The sequence below is a fragment of the Ranitomeya imitator genome, chromosome 1, assembly GCF_032444005.1.
Source record: "Ranitomeya imitator isolate aRanImi1 chromosome 1, aRanImi1.pri, whole genome shotgun sequence".
Taxonomy (NCBI): Eukaryota; Metazoa; Chordata; class Amphibia; order Anura; family Dendrobatidae; genus Ranitomeya; species Ranitomeya imitator.
In genome coordinates, this window is record NC_091282.1 from 654475964 (window position 1) to 654498120 (window position 22157).

The 22157-nt window shown below is 44.3% G+C and overlaps 1 protein-coding gene across 3 annotated transcripts in view; it reads right to left on the reverse strand.

Moving 5' to 3' along the window:
• The window catches only part of TNFAIP8L2 (TNF alpha induced protein 8 like 2), a 175202-nt gene that overhangs the window by 32516 nt on the left and 120529 nt on the right, over positions 1-22157 (reverse strand). The window contains exon 1 of one of the 3 annotated variants that reach the window (XM_069728752.1): positions 11384-11594. The exons of 1 other annotated variant lie outside the window; for it this stretch is intronic. The gene's annotated coding sequence lies outside the window, so the exon portion shown is untranslated. Of the gene's footprint in view, positions 1-10689; positions 11595-22157 lie in introns of those variants that run through there. One more of the 3 variants, XM_069728751.1, reaches the window with a different exon arrangement.

Consider the following 22157-nt stretch of genomic DNA (forward strand, 5'->3'; position numbering starts at 1 on the left):
GGGGCACTGTGGATATCACTGTTATTATGGGGGCACTGTGGATATCTCTGTTATTATGGGGACACTGTGGATATCACTGTTATTATGGGGGCACTGTGGATATCACTGTTATTATGGGGCACTGTGGATATCACTGTTATTATGGGGGCACTGTGGATATCACTGTTATTATGGGGGCACTGTGGATATCACTGTTATTATGGGGGCACTGTGGATATCTCTGTTATTATGGGGACACTGTGGATATCACTGTTATTATGGGGGCACTGTGGATATCACTGTTATTATGGGGCACTGTGGATATCACTGTTATTATGGGAGCACTGTGGATATCACTGTTATTATGGGGACACTGTGGATATCACTGTTATTATGGGGCACTGTGGATATCACTGTTATTATGGGGGCACTGTGGATATCACTGTTATTATGGGGCACTGTGGATATCACTGTTATTATGGGGACACTGTGGAATCACTGTTATTATGGGGCACTGTGGATATCACTGTTATTATGGGGGCACTGTGGATATCACTGTTATTATGGGGGCACTGTGGAATCACTGTTATTATGGGGCACTGTGGATATCACTGTTATTATGGGAGCACTGTGGATATCACTGTTATTATGGGGCACTGTGGTATCACTGTTATTATGGGGACACTGTGGATATCACTGTTATTATGGGGCACTGTGGATGTTGCTGTTATTATGGGGACACTGTGGATATCACTGTTATTATGGGGACACTGTGGATATCACTGTTATTATGGGGCACTGTGGATATCACTGTTATTATGGGGGCACTGTGGATATCACTGTTATTATGGGGCACTGTGGATATCACTGTTATTATGGGGCACTGTGGATATCACTGTTATTATGGGGCACTGTGGATATCACTGTTATTATGGGGGCACTGTGGATATCACTGTTATTATGGGGCACTGTGGATATCACTGTTATTATGGGGCACTGTGGATATCACTGTTATTATGGGGAACTGTGGATATTATTGTTATTATGGGAGCACTGTGAGTGCAGTGTATAGTGATCTCTGCCATACTGTTTACCCATGATGTATCATTATTCTGTGCGCCCTTAGGCCGGCGTCACACTAGCGAGTTTTACGGACGTATGAGCGCATAAAATACGTCCGTAAAACACACCTAACAAACGTCCCAATTATTCTCTATGCCCCTGCTCCTATCTGCCGTATTTTACTGATCAGTATTATACGGCTTTCTACGGCCGTAGAAAATCGCAGCATGCTGCGTTTGTCACCGTATTGCGCAAAAAAAAAACGCCAATGAAAGTCTATGGAAGCCAGAAAAATACGGATTACACACGGACCAGCAGTGTGACTTGCGAGAAATACGCAGCGGTGTTAGAGAGAAAAGCCGGCAATTCAGTGCGGTGTACAGTAAAATCACACTGACAGCTTCCAGTAGAATAGGTAGAATAAATGTGTACACATAGAATAGGTATATATATATATATATATATATGTCAGTGAGACACATATATGTATATATATTATTATTTCATACAGCGCTAGATAGCTTTAACCCCTTAAGCCCCGAGGGTGGTTTGCACGTTAATGACCGGGCCAATTTTTACAATTCTGACCACTGTCCCTTTATGAGGTTATAACTCTGGAACGCTTCAACAGATCCCAATGATTCTGACATTGTTTTCTCGGGACATATTGTACTTCATGATAGTGGTAAAAATTCTTTGATAATACCTGCGTTTGTTTGTGAAAAAAACGGAAATTTGGCGAAAATTATGAAAATTTCGCAATTTTCCAACTTTGAATTTTTATGCAATTAAATCACAGAGATATATCACACAAAATACTTAATAAGTAACATTTCCCACATGTTTACTTTACATCAGCACAATTTTGGAACCAAAATTTTTTTTTGTTAGGGAGTTATAAGGGTTAAAAGTTGACCAGCAATTTCTCATTTTTACAACACCATTTTTTTTTAGGGACCACATCTCATTTGAAGTCATTTTGAGGGGTCTATATGATAGAAAATACCCAAGTGTGACACCATTCTAAAAAATGCACCCCTCAAGGTGCTCAAAACCATATTCAAGAAGTTTATTAACCCTTCTGGTGCTTCACAGGAATTTTTGGAATGTTTAAATAAAAATGAACATTTAACTTTTTTTCCACAAAAAATTTACTTCAGCTCCAATTTGTTTTATTTTACCAAGGGTAACAGGAGAAAATGGACCCCAAAAGTTGTTGTACAATTTGTCATGAGTATGCTGATACCCCATATGTGGGGGTAAACCTCTGTTTGGGCACATGACAGAGCTCGGAAGCGAAGGAGCGCCATTTGACTTTTCAATGCAAAATTGACTGGAATCGAGATGGGACACCATGTTGCGTTTGGAGAGCCCCTGATGTGCCTAAACATTGAAACCCCCCACAAGTGACATCACTTTGGAAAGTAGACACCCTAAGGAACTTATCTAGAGGTGTGGTGAGCACTTTGACCCACCAAGTGCTTCACAGAAGTTTATAATGCAGAACCGTAAAAATAAAAAATCATATTTTATCACAAAAATTATCTTTTCGCCCCCAATTTTTTATTTTCCCAAGGATTAAGAGAAGAAATTGGACCCCAAAAGTTGTTGTCCAATTTGTCCTGAGTACGTTGATACCCCATATGTGGAGGTAAACCACTGTATGGGCGAATGGGAGAGCTCGGAAGGGAAGGAGCGCCGTTTGACTTTTCAATGCAAAATTGACAGGAATTGAGATGGGACACCATGTTGCGTTTGGAGAGCCACTGATGTGCCTAAACATTGAAACCCCCCACAAGTGACACCATTTTGGAAAGTAGACCCCCTAAGGAACTTATCTAGAGGTGTGGTGAGCACTTTGACCCACCAAGTGTTTCACAGAAGTTTATAATGCAGAAACGTAAAAATAAAAAATCATATTTTTTCACAAAAATTATTTTTTCGCCCCCAATTTTTTATTTTCCCAAGGGTAAGAGAAGAAATTGGACCCCAAAAGTTGTTGTACAATTTGTCCTGAGTACGCTGATACCCCATATGTGGGGGTTAACCACTGTTTGGGCGCATGGGAGAGCTCAGAAGGGAAGGAGCGCCGTTTGACTTTTCAATGCAAAATTGACAGGAATTGAGATGGGACGCCATGTTGCGTTTGGAGAGCCACTGATGTGCCTAAACATTGAAACCCCCCACAAGTGACACCATTTTGGAAAATAGACCCCCTAAGGAATTTATCTAGATGTGTTTTGAGCGCTTTGACCCACCAAGGGCTTCACAGAAGTTTATAATGCAGAGCCGTAAAAATAAAACAAAAATTTTTTCCCACAAAAATTATTTTTTAGCCCCCAGTTTTGTATTTTCCCAAGGGTAAGAAGAGAAATTCGACCCCAAAAGTTGTTGTCCAATTTGTCCTGAGTGCGCTGATACCCCATATGTGGGGGGGAACCACTGTTTGGCCGCATGGGAGGGCTCGGAAGGGAAGGAGTGCCATTTGGAATGCAGACTTAGATGGAATGGTCTGCAGGTGTCACATTGCGTTTGCAGAGCCCCTAATGTACCTAAACAGTAGAAACCCCCCACAAGTGACCCCATATTGGAAACTAGACCCCCCAGGGAACTCATCTAGATGTGTTGTGAGAACTTTGAACCCCCAAGTGTTTCACTACAGTTTATAACGCAGAGCCTTGAAAATAAAAAATCTTTTTTTCCCACAAAAAATATTTTTTAGCCCCCAGTTTTGTATTTTCCTAAGGGTAACAGGAGAAATTGGACCCCAAAAATGGTTGTCCTATTTGTCCTGAGTACGCTGATACCCCATATGTTGGGGTAAACCCATGTTTGGGCACACGGGAGAGCTCGGAAGGGAAGGAGCACTGTTTTACTTTTTCATCGCATAATTGGCTGGAATTGAGATCGGACGCCATGTCGCGTTTGGAGAGCCCCTGATGTGCCTAAACAGTGGAAACCCCTCCATTATCACTGAAACCCTAATCCAAACACACCCCTAACCCTAATCCCAACAGTAACCCTAACCACACCTCTAACCCTGACACACCCCTAACCCTAATCCCAACCCTATTCCCAACTGTAAATGTAATCTAAACCCTAACCGTAACTTTAGCGCCAACCCTAACCCTAACTTTAGCCCCAACCCTAACTGTGGCCCCAACCCTAACCCTAACCCTAGCCCTAACCCTAGCCCTAACCCTAGCCCTAACCCTAATGGGAAAATGGAAATAAATAAATTTTTTTAATTTTTCCCTAACTAAGAGGGTGATGAAGGGGGGTTTGATTTACTTTTATAGCGGGTTTTTTAGCGGATTTTTATGATTGGCAGCCGTCACACACTGAAAGACGCTTTTTATTGCAAAAAATATTTTTTGCGTTACCACATTTTGAGAGCTATAATTTTTCCATATTTTGGTCCACAGAGTCATGTGAGGTCTTGTTTTTTGCGGGATGAGTTGACATTTTTATTGGTAACATTTTTGGGCACGTGACATTTTTAGATCGCTTTTTATTACGATTTTTGTGAGGCAGAATGACCAAAAACCAGCTATTCATGAATTTCTTTTGGGGGAGGCGTTTATACCGTTCCGCGTTTGGTAAAATTGATAAAGCAGTTTTATTCTTCGGGTGAGTACGATTACAGCGATACCTCATTTAAATCATTTTTTTATGTTTTGGCGCTTTTATACGATAAAAATTATTTTATAGAAAAAATAATTATTTTTGCATCGCTTTATTCTCAGTACTATAACTTTTTTATTTTTTCGCTGATGATGCTGTATGGCAGCTCGTTTTTTGCGGGACAAGATGACGCTTTCAGTGGTACCATGGTTATTTATATCTGTCTTTCTGATCACGTGTTATTCCACTTTTTGTTCGGCGGTATGATAATAAAGCGTTGTTTTTTGCCTAGTTTTTTTTTTTTTTTTGTTACGGTGTTTACTGAAGGGGTTAACTAGTGGGCCAGTTTTATAGGTCGGGTCGTTACGGACGCGGCGATACTAAATATGTGTACTTTTATTGTTTTTCTTATTATTTAGATAAAGAAATGTATTTATGGGAATAATATATATATTTTTTTTCATTATTTAGGAATATTTTTTTTTTTTTTTTTTACACATTTGGAAATTTTTTTTTTTAACTTTTTTACTTTGTCCCAGGGGGGGACATCACAGATCGATGATCTGACAGTTTGCACAGCACTCTGTCAGATCACCGATCTGACATGCAGCACTGCAGGCTTCACAGTGCCTGCTCTGAGCAGGCTCTGTGAAGCCACCTCCCTCCCTGCAGGACCCGGATGCCGCGGCCATCTTGGATCCGGGTCCAGCAAGGAGGAAGGAGGTAGGAGACCCTTGCAGCAACGCGATCACATCACGTTGCTGCGCTCAGGGAAGCCCGCAGGGAGCCCCCTCCCTGCGCCATGCTTCCCTATACCGCCGGCACATCGCGATCATGTTTGATCGCGGTGTGCCGGGGGTTAATGTGCCGGGGGCGGTCCGTGACCGCTCCTGGCACATAGTACCGGATGTCAGCTGCGATAGGCAGCTGACACCCGGCCGCGATCGGCCGCGCTCCCCCCGTGAGCGCGGCCGATCGCCTATGACGTACTATCCCATCGGTGGGAATTAAAGCCCACCCCACCTCGACGGGATAGTACGTCATATGGGATTAAGGGGTTAAAGCCGGTAATTCAATTACCGGCTTTTGCTATCTCCTTCCTAAACCCGACATGATATGAGACATGGTTTACATACAGTAAACCATCTCATATCACCTTTTTTTTTGCATATTCCACACTACTAATGTTAGTAGTGTGTATATGCAAAATTTGGCCATTCTAGCTATTAAATTAAAGGGTTGAATGGCTGAAAAAATTGGCGTGGGCTCCCGCGCAATTTTCTCCGCCAGAGTAGTAAAGCCAGTGACTGAGGGCAGATATTAATAGCCTGGAGAGGGTCCATGGTTATTGGCCCCCTCCCTGGCTAAAAACACCTGCCCCCAGCCACCCCAGAAAAGGCACATCTGGAAGATGCGCCTATTCTGACACTTGGCCACTCTCTTCCCATTCCCGTGTAGCGGTGGGATATGGGGTAATGAAGGGTTAATGCCACCTTGCTATTGTAAGGTGACATTAAGCCAAATTATTAATGGAGAGCTCCCAGGCTCGAGTTCATAAGTGGCGCCCTCTGCTGGTTGTCCTCATATGAACTCGAGCCTGGGAGCTTTCTAGGAAAGTTCCCACGATCTAGGGACAACCAGCAGAGGGCGCCTCACCGCAAATGAAGGTAAATATAGGTCATTGACCTACTTTACCTTCATTCCCCGGGGTTTTGCAGCCAGGAACAACACTGCATTAGCAGAGTTCGTAGCTGCAAAATATTTTAACCCCTTCAGATGGATTTACATCGTTGGACGTTACAGATCTGCGGAAGGTATGGATATTGTTGGTTTTTGGTTTTTTTTGTTACAGATCGAGGGTCTTCAGTGATTGGATTGAGCGTAGAATAAATTATTACAACAACCTTTGTTTTTATTTCATTAAAATAATTTTTAATAATGTTTGTGTTTTTTTTAACCCTTTACTAGTATTGGATTAATAATTGATAGGTGTCCATTATTAATTTGGCTTAACGTCACCTTACAATAGCAAGGTGGCATTAACCCTTCATTACACCATATCCCACCGCTACACGGGAATGGGAAGAGAGTGGCCAAGTGCCAGAATAGGCGCATCTTCCAGATGTGCCTTTTCTGGGGTGGCTGGGGGCAGGTGTTTTTAGTCAGGGGGGGGGGGGGGCAATAACCGTGGACCCTCTCCAGGCTATTAATATCTGCCCTCAGTCACTGGCTTTACTACTCTGGCGGAGAAAATTGTGCGGGAGCCCACGCCAATTTTTTCCGCCATTTAGCCCTTTAATTTAATAGCTAGAACGGCCAAATTTTGTATATACACACTACTAACATTAGTAGTGTGGAATATGCAAAAAAAAAAGGTGATATGAGATGGTTTACTGTATGTAAACCATGTCTCATATCATGTCGGGTTTAGGAAGGAGAAAGCAAAAGCCGGTAATTGAATTAACGGCTTTAAAGCTATCTAGCGCTGTATGAAGTAATAATATATATACATATATGTGTCTACTGACACATATATATATGTATATATATGTATATATATATATATATATATATATATATATATATATGTATATATATATATATATATATATATATATACAGTGTATATACAGTGGGGCAAAAAAGTATTTAGTCAGTCAGCAATAGTGCAAGTTCCACCACTTAAAAAGATGAGAGGCGTCTGTAATTTACATCATAGGTAGACCTCAACTATGGGAGACAAGCTGAGAAAAAAAAATCCAGAAAATCACATTGTCTGTTTTTTTAACATGTTATTTGCATATTATGGTGGAAAATAAGTATTTGGTCAGAAACAAAATTTCATCTCAATACTTTGTAATATATCCTTTGTTGGCAATGACAGAGGTCAAACGTTTTCTGTAAGTCTTCACAAGGTTGCCACACACTGTTGTTGGTATTTGGCCCATTCCTCCATGCAGATCTCCTCTAGAGCAGTGATGTTTTTGGCTTTTCGCTGGGCAACACGGACTTTCAACTCCCTCCAAAGGTTTTCTATAGGGTTGAGATCTGGAGACTGGCTAGGCCACTCCAGGACCTTGAAATGCTTCTTACGAAGCCACTCCATTGTTGCCCTGGCGGTGTGCTTTGGATCATTGTCATGTTGAAAGACCCAGCCACGTTTCATCTTCAATGCCCTTGCTGATGGAAGGAGGTTTGCACTCAAAATCTCACGATACATGGCCCCATTCATTCTTTCATGTACCCGGATCAGTTGTCCTGGCCCCTTTGCAGAGAAACAGCCCCAAAGCATGATGTTTCCACCACCATGCTTTACAGTAGGTATGGTGTTTGATGGATGCAACTCAGTATTCTTTTTCCTCCAAACACGACAAGTTGTGTTTCTACCAAACAGTTCCAGTTTGGTTTCATCAGACCATAGGACATTCTCACAAAACTCCTCTGGATCATCCAAATGCTCTCTAGCAAACTTCAGACGGGCCTGGACATGTACTGGCTTAAGCAGTGGGACACGTCTGGCACTGCAGGATCTGAGTCCATGGTGGCGTAGTGTGTTACTTATGGTAGGCCTTGTTACATTGGTCCCAGCTCTCTGCAGTTCATTCACTAGGTCCCCCGGCGTGGTTCTGGGATTTTTGCTCACCGTTCTTGTGATCATTCTGACCCCACGGGGTGGGATTTTGCGTGGAGCCCCAGATCGAGGGAGATTATCAGTGGTCTTGTATGTCTTCCATTTTCTAATTATTGCTTCCACTGTTGATTTCTTCACTCCAAGCTGGTTGGCTATTGCAGATTCAGTCTTCCCAGCCTGGTGCAGGGCTACAATTTTGTTTCTGGTGTCCTTTGACAGCTCTTTGGTCTTCACCATAGTGGAGTTTGGAGTCAGACTGTTTGAGGGTGTGCACAGGTATCTTTTTATACTGATAACAAGTTTAAACAGGTGCCATTACTACAGGTAATGAGTGGAGGAAAGAGGAGACTCTTAAAGAAGAAGTTACAGGTCTGTGAGAGCCAGAAATCTTGATTGTTTGTTTCTGACCAAATACTTATTTTCCACCATAATATGCAAATAAAATGTTAAAAAAACAGACAATGTGATTTTCTGGATTTTTTTTTCTCAGTTTGTCTCCCATAGTTGAGGTCTACCTATGATGTAAATTACAGACGCCTCTCATCTTTTTTAAGTGGTGGAACTTGCACTATTGCTGACTGACTAAATACTTTTTTGCCCCACTGTATATATATATTTTTATTTTTACACATGGATCCCTTGTATAGCTGTATGTCGGTTTTGCAAGCCTGCGAGAAAACCACGCAGTACGGATGCCATACGGATTACATACGGAGGATGCCATGCGCAAAAAACGCTGAAACACCCTGCCTACGGAGGAGCTACGGACCACTATTTTGGGGACTTTTCAGCGTATTACGGCCGTAATATACAGACCGTATTGTCTTACGACGAGTGTGACTCCAGCCTTAGAGGGGCTACATTCGTTAGTGATAGTGCCCACCACCCCTCCTCCATTGTTAAGCTGCCGTCACAGTAGCAGTATTTGGTCAGTATTTTACATCAGTATTTGTAAGCCAAAACCAGGAGTGGGTGATAAATGCAGAAGTGGTGCATATGTTTCTATTATAGTTTTCCTCTAATTGTTCCACTCCTGGTTTTGGGTTACAAATACTGATGTAAAATACTGACCAAATACTGCTAGTGTGACGGCAGCCTTGTACTCGGTCGTGACCCTTTTTCTCACCATTATATTTTCCTTATTTCTTAATATTTTCCCTATTTCTGGCTGTAGGATCCTCGTGATCACCTATTGTTCTCCCCACCTGGGGTATTGTCTTTACAATGGGGAGAACCTCAGTGGCCCCCCATGATCGGCCACCTCCGGCGCAGCACTGTGAATAGCGCCCAGTATGGTATCACATCCTCTCCGCAGCGAGATAGACAGGAAGAGGGCAGGAAACCATAGTGCACAGCTCGGCTTCCTCCCTGACAAATCTCTTCTGTTGTTCGCCAGAAGTATGATGGTGGCTGAGGGCGGGGGTGCAGCACGTGCTATTGTTATGGGGGCACAAGAACCCCACCGCTGCTGCATGCACAGCTGGGGATGTTATTATTACCGGAATTAAAGCACTGCAATGAATGGAAACCCTTTCCGTCAGAGCTGATATATTTAGCCCATGACCCCAAGATCTAGGGGCAACTGTGCCCAAAAATAAACCCGCTTCACCCTCCCTATATTATGGCTCCTGCGGCAAGTTAGTGTTCCCATACAATGCCGTACCCGTTCCATTGCCCCCACAGTGCCCCCATACAGTAATCTGTGAGTCCTATCACTTTCCCGCTTCTCTGCTGCCCAGTCCTAAGAATGTCACGTGACCTGAAGGTCCCTGCAGGTCCTTCATTAGTCTCTACCAAGTTGGAATGATGGAGCAGGGATTAGTTGGCTCCTTGCTCCACCATTGGACTCGTATGTATGTATGTATGTATGAGGACATAACCCAACCTCCTAGGACAGCTTCCCAAGTTCAGAACCGTCCGGCTAGATACTGTATGTACATTGAATATCAGTCCTTTATATGAGCCCAAATATTGCTCCCAGTGAAGCCCATTGCTGTTCCCATACAGTACGATACCCCGATAATGACTCCCACTTGTTCCTGCTTCTCTGTCACTGAGTAGGTCTCTGCTTCCCAATCCTGAAAATATCACATAACCTGACGGTCCCTGCAAGTCCTTCATTAGTCTCAACCCCCATGGAATTATGCAGCAGGATTCTGTTGGCTCCTTGCTCCACCATTGGATTCATATATGCTGTACCTAAGTCCTGAGGACATACCCTGACCTGCAGGGACACTTCCCCAAATTTGGAACTATCGGGCTGGATCGGGACCATTGGGAGGTACTGTGTATAGTTTTATTTCAGTCCTTTATATATACACAAATATTTGTCCCAGTGAAGCCCATTGGTTTTCCTGTACAGTACGATACCCCATTCATGACCCCTCACTTACCTGTGTGTGTGCTGTCACTTTCCCAATTCTCTGCTTCTGAGCTTGTCTCTGCTATCCAGTCCTGATAATGTCATATGACCTGGAGGTCCCTGAAAATCCTTCATTTGTCCCTACTCTGACACAATGATGGAGCAGGGATCTGTCCGCTCCTTGCTTCGCTATTAAATTCAACTATATTTCTTGCGGTCATACCCCTGACCTCCTGAGACAGAGGACTGTACTGCTGGATCCGGGAAGGTTGGGAGATATGCTCTTTGTATTTCAGTTCTTCATTAATATCTCTTTAGTTCGATGCCTTAGTACCTGCACCATAATTTGCCCACTAGGCCAAGTGACTCTAATACATGGATGGCATCACCATATCCTCTCTGGACCATTTTCCATTATGGGATCCTCTCTGACATTAAGAATCCATGTTGATACTTCCCCCTTCTTCGTGGCATGCATCCGCCAGATAATGTCTACCTAGATCATGAAGCCTTCAAGGAGTATCCTGCTCCACAATACCAGCTTATATTGCCTACACTTGAGTTTACAGCTCTGGAGGACTGATTTCGGTAGACAACTTGTAATGCAATGCTTTTCCTCTGGAGGCGCTGCGGGTAAAATCAGTAGTGCTGATACAGCAACAGGAGAGATCCTCTTTGATTGTCTCCATTTATGTCCACAGATCTAGGAATACAAGGATTGTTACCTTTATCAGGGTCTTGTCTGGTGGCTCCCTCCGAGGGTCTCAGTCTGGAAGGAAGGGTGGTCATGAGACTCACCGAGTAGTCTATTCTCTAGCTATAGTTCTGAAGATCACACCCTATAGTTGTGCGTTTAGGGCTCCTGTTGTATTCTGGGCCGTCCTGCCCAGTGGAGGCTTGGAACACCCCACCCAGTTTACAGGAAGCGTCATTGTTGACCCTGGGATCTCAGGCCTACATCACAGTCCAGCACCCAGCCAACTCTGTAATCTGCAGCAAAGCAAACATTCAGTCTATTATCAGATTCCTCAGAACAAGTATTTCCCAACCCTTATTAATTCACTGCAGATTTTTTTTTGGGATGATTTCTTTCAGGTGCAGCCAGAAGGAAAAAAAGCGAGTTACAGAACTTGTAAAGGGCTACCGGCCCGTATCCTCCACTTTGTGAGTCTCCACTACTCCTTCCTGACCAGGTCAACGGAAACCTTCTGCCTAGTATTTGGTTATAATAAGCTCATCTCAGTTGGTAATTGAGCACTATGTGGCGGTATTATTTATGGACTAAACTAAAAGGCTATATTTGATTTGTTAACTATATGTAAGACACCATTTTTGAAAAGCCAAGTAATTGCATAAACTCAACATGGAATTATTTGTCACGGTATGGCGATACTATTTATTGATTAGACCTGTTCACGAAGTATCACCTAGAAAATGCTTGACTCTCATTTTGGGTAATGACAGCATTATATAAACTCTGTATGGAATTATTATTTAGCACAGTATAGCGGTATTATTTATGTATTAGATTAGAACGCTACATTTTACGTTTCACTATATGCAAGATGTCATTTTTGTGTATTCACATGATTACATAAATCTGTATTGAATTGTTTGTTATTGTATGGCGATATTATTTATAGAGTAGATTACAAGAATATGCTGGCATTGTATGGGATTTTTGTGTTCACTTTGTGGTAGTAGAAGATTGATGACACTGTTTTGAGAGTAATCATAGCATTACATAAACTTTGTAGTAGTATTTATGGACTAAATGGCAAAGTTGGGTAGGCAATATATGGCATTTTATTGTGTTTAATATATGGTAGTTTTACACAGGAAATGATTTTTCCGGACTGATTTTGGTAAACCGCACTGCAGATTACCGCGGACTTACCGCATTTCTTTTGCCGATTTTGTGCAGATTTCACCTGCGGTTTTACACCTGCGGATTCCTATTATGGAGCAGGTGTAAACCGCTGCGGAATCCGCACAAAGAATTGACATGCTACGGAATAAACAACGCTACGTTTCCGCACGTTTTTTTTCTGAAGCATGTGCACTGCGGATTTTGTGTTCCATAGGATTACATGGTACTGTAAACGCATGGAAAACTGCTGCGAATCCGCAGCGGCCAATCCGCTGCGCATCCGCAGCAAAATCCGGCGCATGTGCACGTACCCTTATGGGAACTCATATTACCTAAGCCTATTTTGGAATTATTTGGCACATTATGGTGGCATTATTCATAGGCTATACTAGTAAGCTATGTAGGCAGTGTGTAGCAATCTTACATGTTCACTATATGAAAGTATTACCCAGGAAATGTAAAACCCCATTTTGGTGAACTTTCAGTATTTCACAAACTGTACAGAATAGTTATTTGGCACAGCATGGTGGTATTATTTAGGAATTAGAGTATAACGTTAAGTTGGTAGCTTATAGCAGTATTACCTAGTAGATATATGACACTATTTTGGCGTTACCACAGAATTACAAAGTATGGAAATATTTGAAACTATATGATAGCATTATTTATTAACTAGATTAAGAAGTCTGTGGCAGAATGTAGCACTTCTAGTGTTCTTAAGTTGGTAGCATTACCCAGGCAATGTAAGATACCATTTTGTGAAAGCCACATTATATAGATGCTGTATTGAATTACTATTTCGCATAATATGGTGGTAATATTTTGGAGCTAAATAGATTAAATAGTTAAGTCACAAATGTATGGTAATTTAATGTGTTCACTATATGGCAACATATATATTATACAAAAAAAGGTTGCACTCTATCGTGCCAAAACACGTCAAATATGAAATACGTGAAATTTGAATAGCAAAATTGCTTTTTGAACTTTAGGAAAAACATTTTTTGAGACGCTTAGCACAGAATTTGGCCAAATAGTGTGAGCCCATCAACCATCGTCATGTATTTCATATTTGACGTGTTTTGGCACGATAGAGTGCAACCTTTTTTTGTATATTATATATGGAGGTATAAGCTCCTGGTATGCACCTAGTCACACTAGTTTGGATGTGCCAGTCGTTTTTCTGTCAGTTCACTATATGGCAACATTATTCAGAAAATGAATGACACTGTTTTGGGTTTCCCACAGAACTTCAAAGGCACTGTATGGAATTGGCACTGTATGGCAGTATTATTTATGGACTACATTTTAAGGTTATGTGGCCGAAGAATGGCATTTTAATGTGTTCAGTATATGGTATATTACCTAGAGAATGAATATCATGGGTTTCCACAGAATTGCATGTATACTGTATTGAATTATTTGTTACTATATGGTGGTAGCATTTATGGAATAAATTGCAAAGTAATGTTTGCAGCAGATGACACTTTTCTGTGTTGACTATTTAATGACTTTACTCTTGAAATGTATAACACCATTTTGGGGAACTCGCATTACATAGTCACTGTAAAGAATTGTTATTGGGCACAGTATGGTGGTATTATTGTGCAAGTATTGCAGATATTTCTCTTCCTTTTCCTTCAGTGAAAGGAGAACTACTACCAACAGCACCATGGATGAGACTAGACGTACCTTCATGGTAGACGTACAGCACAGCCTCGCAGTTTTTCATGGCATATATGATCAATGTGAACACAAAACAAGGTGTTAACAGAACCTTACTTGTTACACTGTGCTTATGATATACTTTCTGAAGAGCCTGGCGTTGCCCGGGCATAGTAACTAAAGGTACCGTCACACTAGACGATATCGCTAGCGATCCGTGACGTTGCAGCGTCCTCGCTAGCGATATCGTCCAGTGTGACAGGCAGCAGCGATCAGGCCCCTGCTGTGCTGTCGCTGGTCGGGGAAGAAAGTCCAGAACTTTATTTGGTCGCTGGACTCCCCGCAGACATCGCTGAATCGGCGTGTGTGACACCGATTCAGCGATGTCTTCGCTGGTAACCAGGGTAAACATCGGGTAACTAAGCGCAGGGCCGCGCTTAGTAACCCGATGTTTACCCTGGTTACCATCCTAAAAGTAAAAAAACAAACGCTACATACTTACCTACCGCTGTCTGTCCTCGGCGCTCTGCTTCTCTGCTCTGGCTGTGAGCACAGCGGCCGGAAAGCAGAGCGGTGACGTCACCGCACGGCTGCCTATGCGGCATCAATAGTAAAAATGTCATGTTAAAAATAATAATAAAAAAAAAAAACCTGCTATACTCACGCTCCGCCGCCTTTCTCGCTTCTCTCCACGCTCCCGGGACCGCTCCATTGCAAGCGGCAGCTTCCGCTCCCGTCCTAGGGCTGGTGTGCGACAAGGACCTGCCGTGACGTCACGGTCATGTGACCGCGACGTCATCATAGGTCCTGTTCACACCAGCCCTGGGACGGGACCGCAAGCTGCCGCTTGCAATGGAGCGGTCCAGGGAGCGTGGAGAGGAGCGAGAAAGGCGGCGGATGGTAAGTATAGCAGGACTTCATCGGGCTATAGGTGAGTATATGTTTTTTTTTTTTTTTTTTTAAGTCTCTATACTATGTGGCTCTGTGCTGGGCAATATACTACGTGACTAGGCAATATACTACATGGCTCTGCTATATACTATGTGGCTGGGCAATATACCGTACTACGTGGGCTGTGCTATATACTACATCGCTGGCCAATATACTACGTGGCTGGGCAATATACTACGTGACTGGGCAATATACTACGTGGCTGGGCAATATACTACGTGGCTGGGCAATATACTACGTGGCTTGGCAATATACTACGTGGCTGGGCAATATACTACATGACTGGGCAATATACTACGTGGACATGCATATTCTAGAATACCTGATGCGTTAGAATCGGGCCACCATCTAGTAGTAGATATATTCTTGTACATAGGAGCAGTATTTTAGTAGTTATAATCTTGTACATAGAAGGCAGTATAATAGTAGTCATATTCTTGTACATAGGAGCATACTGCTAGAGTTGTTATATTCTTATACATAGGGGCAGTATTATAGTAGATATATTCTTGTACATAGGGGACAATATTATAATAGTTATATTGTAGACATAGGAGCAGTGTAGTAGTAGCAGCAGCAGCAGCAGTAGTAGTTGTTGTAGTTGTTGTTGTAGTTTTTGTTTTACCGGCAGATGCCGTTAAAGTTCAAAGCGGCGGCGGGGGAGTTGGCGCTTGCGAAAGGCGGGCCCCCCATAGCAGCTGCGTGATGTGCCGCAAGCTGAGGGCCCCTGGGGGAGCGGGGGCCCTAGACACTAGCAGCTGCCTGCCCCTAACGCCGACCCTGAATGGGCCCCCCTGTCTCGCCAGGGCCCTGGCACTTGTCCGGGTACGCCGGGTGCTGACGCCGGCCCTGCGTGGGGGGTGGGGGTGTCCTACATCGGCCGGTGCGGAGATCCTGGAGATGTCACGGTGGTCCTGGCAGGGCTGCACGGCGGTGACATTCTCAGCAGGGAGCGGTTGCTGATGGTGTCCTGTCTCCAAGTCCAGTGCGGGATAAGTATGTCCCCTGGGGTCTCCTTCCAGTGGGATGGTGCAGCTGGGGGCTCTGTTGGTGCGGTGGCATCACCCAGTGTGCTGCGGGTGAGCCGGGCGTGCTGACAGGAAGCGCTATGGGCCGGGGTGATGTCGGGGGCGGAGCCAGCAGTTACTTTCGGGTTTCGGGGTCCCGCGCATGCACGGTGTATCCAAGATGGCGGCGCCCACCGGCAATTGCACGCTGCTCGCTATCAGACCCCGGGGACGACCTCCTGCACCTGGGAGGAGGCAGGCAGTGTATCAGAGGAGCGCTTGGCATATCTGCTGACCATAGGAAGGGTTATATGAACAGGCTCCAGATCTGAGTTCCTTCTGACCTCAAACCGTGAGCATGGAGAGTGATCATGAACAGCAGCCTCAGCTGCTAGACGAGGTGTCTCAGAAGCCCAAAGGAAAGGAGCATGACAGAAGGAGTAGTGTATCTGGCCGCAAAAGCTCCTCCAGACAGGGGTCGGGAGCATCAGCCAGGAAGAATCCCCCTCGTATTCCGGTATCTCTATCTTTGGGCAGCCAGTGGTAAGTGATCTTCGAGAAAGTTCACCCAGTGACGTAATTCAGGTAGCGGAAGAATCCCTTACTATGGCAGCAAGCCTGAAAGAGATGGTCAGGCTGGAAGTTAAACAATCCATAAAGTGCCTATCTCAAGCAGGAAGCTCTAAATATCAAGCTCCGTTGATCTCGGATTCTTCAGCGGATGAGGATAGGGATGAAGTTTCCTGCGGTTCAGCTGCATCTTCCTCTTCCTCGGATGAAGACACTGCTCGCTTTTGTCTACCCCTTGAAAGGATAGTTAAGTTATCTAAAGCGGTCAGAGGGACAATGGGCATAACAGAACCCAAACCTCAGCTATCCAAAGAGGAGATTATGTTTAGTGAATTGGAGCAAAAAAAGCGTAGAGTTTTTCCGCTAAATGAAAAAATTCAAGAACTTATTAATAAAGAATGGAAGAAGCCTGAGAAAAAAGGTTCCTTACCACCAGCTCAGAAACGCAGGTATCCCTTTGATGACCCAGCAGTCAGCAATTGGGAAAAGGCCCCTAAATTAAATGCGGCAATAGCCAAGGTGGCAAAACGGGCATCTCTTCCCTTTGAGGATGTGGGAACCCTTAAAGACCCCCTTGACAGGAAGGCGGACACTTTTCTAAAGGGTACCTGGGAAATGGTGACCTGTTCCTTAAGACCTTCGGTAGCTTCAACCTGTACAGCCAGGTCAATGATGGTTTGGCTGGACCAATTATAGACCTAGTTGAAGGAAGGGGCTTCTAGAGACTCTATTCTAACTGCTTTACCAGTGATTCATGAGGCGCTGCCTTCTTGTCAGACGCTTCCATTGACTCTGTTAAAATGGCGGCTAGAGCAGCAGGACTCTCTAATGCGCCTAGAAGAGCCCTGTGGTTAAAATGCTAGCCGGGAGATATAGAGACGAGGTCAAAGCTCTGTGCCATTCCTTGTGGAGCGCCCCGAGATTCAGGGCCGCGGGTTACTCGGTACCAGTCCTCTCTGGCTCAGTTCTGGGGTTGTCACGGTGGCTGGACCCGGTCCGTGACCCTGCTAAGGGGCGTCCAATGAAAGGTGATATGAGTCTGTCAAGGTTTGGTGATGCCACCAGTGGTATTCGGTCAGGGTGACCGACGCTGCTTGGGGCCCACTGGGGTGATGTGATGGCAGCTAGATGGTAAACCTTCCCACAGGTGAAGTATGTCCCCAGGGCTTCCCAGTAAGGTGGATGGTGATGGTCTGAGGTGCAGACAATAACGAGGACACAGGGTTGCAGTCTCTTTACTGGTGACTTTAGGATCCTCAATCCAGAGCACAGTTAACAGGGCTGTCTGATACCGACCGGTCCGAAGGCACATCCAGAGTTCCCTTTGCAGGTGGAAATCGTTGCCTACCACTAGCGCCTGTGTGTTGTAGTGCTTCCCTGCTGAGCATTCGGGATAGTCCTCACAACTTCTGTTCTCGTTCTTTCTATTTCTTTCTCGTTTCTTTCTAGTTCTTTCTATTCTCCGTCCCCCAGGTTTGTTATGGCTAGGACGCACCCGTTTGACGGGAAGGCTTGGAGCTCTTCCAGGACCCTAGAGACGCCCCTCTCCACGCGTTGCCCCCTATGTCTGCTTAGGTGATGTAAGGTAGACAGCCAACCTATAATTAACTGTCCTGCGGTATTTGAAGTAAGGCATAAAGTCAGTTACTTCCTCTGTGTTCCGGGCACCGGCTACGCGCCTCAGTAGGATGTTGCCGTTCTCCGGGCACGACTCCTACTGGCTCTCCTTTGTGCTTGATCTCATTTCTCACTGTCCACAATATCCTTCGCTTCGCATCCTTTCTTAGGATACCGCCGCAAGGTAGTGCAGGCGCAATTCCGTAACGTTCTGCCTTGTCGCTAGGTACCTGCCAGGTTCCCACGCCTGACAGGGACCCCCCTGAATCTTCCCCGCAACACCCCCTGCCACGGGATGTTGCCTGGACAAAACCCAGTCAGCTTCTGACTAACTTCCTATTCAACCCCTAGTTTTACCAGTGTGAGGAGTGGCCTAATAAATAAAACCTTTTGCTCCCCCTAGTGGCCGGAGTCTGAAGTGTAATGTGTGCTGGTGATACCTGGTCAGATGAACTCCTTTAGTGCCATCAGACATACCATCACTCCCCTTAGTGGCAGAGCGACGTTACCGCAATGGCCAGGTCTCTGGGGTGCTGCAGTTGTAAGGGAGAATATTTATTTGGTCCCACCTTGGACGAACTCCTAGAAAAAGCGGGAGACGACAAAAATAAGTTCCCTCATCTGTTTGGGTCCTATCGTCGTCCCTTCAATAAGAAGAGGTTTGGTCAGGGAAGGAAGCGTGCCTTTTCACCCGTTAGAGATCGGTCTAGATGGAATGATAGACGTAGAAGAGGTACAGAAAGAAGACAAATGACTAGGAATCCCGGTGGGGGGTAGACTATTACATTTCTGTTCAGAATGGTCCGAGATCACAAATAGTGTTTGGGTACAAAACACTATATCTTGGGGTCTCACATTTGAATTTATCCGTACCCCACGGGATAGTTTTAAATTGACTCCTTTACGCTCTTCTCCCCTGGAAAAGTCAGCTTTAGAAGAAGAGGTGTTGTCTCTTTGTTCTAAAAATGTCCTTTTAGAGGTTCCAAAATCTGATAGAGGAGAGGGATTTTATTCTCCCCTGTTTCTTATTCAGAAGCCTGATAAGACTTATAGGACCATCATAAATCTTAGACACCTTAATAGTTACGTGGTCAAACATACCTTCAAGATGGAATCTATTAATTCAACACTAAAGATGCTGTTCAAAAATAGTTTCATGGTAGTAGTGGATTTAAAATATTCCTATTATCATGTGCCCATTCATGAATATTTCCAACAATTCCTGAGGGTAGCAGTATTAATGGGGGGAGTAGTTCACCATTTTCAGTACAGAGCACTTCCCTTCGGTATAACTTCTGCCCCTAGAGTATTTACGAAAATAATTGCGGAGCTTATGGCTCATTTACGGGAATCTAATATTCTTATTGTTCCCTACCTTGATGATTTCCTCATAGCGGGTAATTCAATGGAGCACTGTTTGTCACAATTAGAAATAACTAGAGTTAAATTGGAACACCTGGGTTGGATAATTATTTATGAGAAATCCCGCTTGCAAATTCAAAAGTTCTTAGGTTTATTAGATTCCGACACACAACAGTGTCTTCTCCCTATAGAGAAATTAGATCAGATTCAGCATCAGGTGTTAAGGGCAATCAATACACCCTCTATGACCCTTCGACGAGCTATGTCCCTGCTAGGGTCCCTCACATCATGCATCCCAGCGGTCAGATGGGCTCAATTTCATACTAGACCCCTACAGAAAGATGTGTTGATTAATGACAAAATCTTGAGGGGTGCCATGGGTGGAAAAATAACCTTGAGACCGGTAACTCTTGAATCCCTAAAGTGGTGGCTGGACAGAGATAATTTATTGGCAGGGGTTCCCTGGGTAACAGATATATCCCGGATGATAACTACGGATGCCAGCCCCTCAGGGTGGGGGGCACACATGGATGACATGGTGGTTCAGGGACAATGGGAACCATACACAATGTCTTCACACAATCAAAGGGAATTATTGGCGATTGAGTTAGCAATTAAAAAACTCCTCATATATCTGCAGGGACACGTCAGGATCCTCTCGGACAACCAGGTGGCAGTAGCCTATATAAATCATCAAGGTGGAACACGTTCCGAGACTCTGATGCAGGTCATAGATCGCCTGTTCCAAACGGCAGAGACGAATTTTCAATCTTTGACTGCTCTTCACATCAAAGGGAAGGAAAACATAAAAGCAGACTTTCTCAGCCGCAATATACTAAGACAAGGGGAATGGTCTCCAAATGGAGACGGCTTCAATCAGATTGTTCGCCGATGGGGTCGGCCAGTGGTGGACCTATTTGCTACAAGAGACAACAAAAAAGTAAAAATATTTTGTTCTTTGAATCCCAGGGAGAATCCGCTGGCGGTGGATGCATTCCTAATAAAATGGGATTTTCCTCTGGCTTACGCCTTCCCACCGTTGAACCTGTTACCTCTAGTGGTGAGGGAAAATCAGGGAAGATCGTGCGAAGGTCATTCTGATTGCTCCTTTCTGGCCCAGGAGAACCTGGTTTGCATGGCTCAGGACAATGTCGGTAGGCGATCCCTGGGTACTACCAGATATCCCGAATTTGCTTTTCCAGGGACCAATATGCCATCCATAAGTGAAGGGACTCCATTTAACGGCTTGGAGTTTGAGCTGTCGTTATTAAAAGATAAAGGTTTCTCCCCAAATTTGGTAGATACCCTTCTAATAAGTAGAAAACAGACAACAACAAAAATCTACTCTAGAACCTTGAGAAAGTTCTTAGCCTTCTCAGATTTTAACATCAAAGAAGGGGTACCGATACGCCAAATATTAGAATTTCTGCAGAGGGGGTTAGAATTAAATCTCTCTACAAGTACACTGAGAGTACAGGTATCAGCCCTTGGTGCCCTGTTCTCTTGTAATATTGCCAATAATTAATGGGTATCAAGGTTCATTAAAAAAGTTGGTAGAGCTAAACCTTTGCATAAAAACAAAACGGTACCGTGGGACCTAAATCTAGTCCTGTCATTCTTAACAAAAGAACCCTTTGAGCCCTTATATGAAGCCTCAATCAAAATGCTATCCCTTAAAACAGCTTTTCTGGTAGCTATAACATCGGCGCGCAGAATAGGAGACATCCAGGCGCTTTCCAGACTTCCCCCGTATATGGAATTCTTACAGGATAGGATTATCCTCTGGCCGGACCCAGCTTACTTGCCAAAAGTAGCATCCCAATTTCACAGGTCACAGTAGATAGTTTTACCACCTAAAGAAAAAGAACTCCATACATTAGATGTTAGGAGATGCCTGCTACAATATATCTCAGTCACTAATGACTGGAAGAAAGATAATGCGCTATTCTTATCCTTCCAAGGTCCTAGGAAAGGGGTTAGAGCACCAAAATACATACTAGCTAAATGGATTAGGGAGGCTATCTCTCTGGCTTACACAGCAGGTGGGGTCCGGCTCCGCAGAATCTGAGGGCGCATTCCACCCGAGCCATGGCATCATCCTGGGCGGAAAGGTCTGGAGTGTCAATCGACCAGATATGTAAGGCGGCCACATGGTCATCACCTTCCACCTTTTTTAAACACTATCGGTTGGACTTGGGGTTCTCCTCAGATCTCACCTTTGAGTTAAAGGTGCTGCAGGCTATAGTCCCTCCCTAAGGTGGCTTACATCTCTGTAAGGCTAGGTTCAGATTGCGTTAGAGCAATCCGTTTAGCGCCTAGTGCTAGCGGATTGCGCTAACGCAATGTTTTAAAAGGGGTCGCGTTAAACATCCCCGCTCTCGCAGATCTCCGATCTGCAAGAGCGGGGAACGGACCTCGGGCGCGCCTCGAACGCTGCAAGCAGTGTCCGCAGCGCGC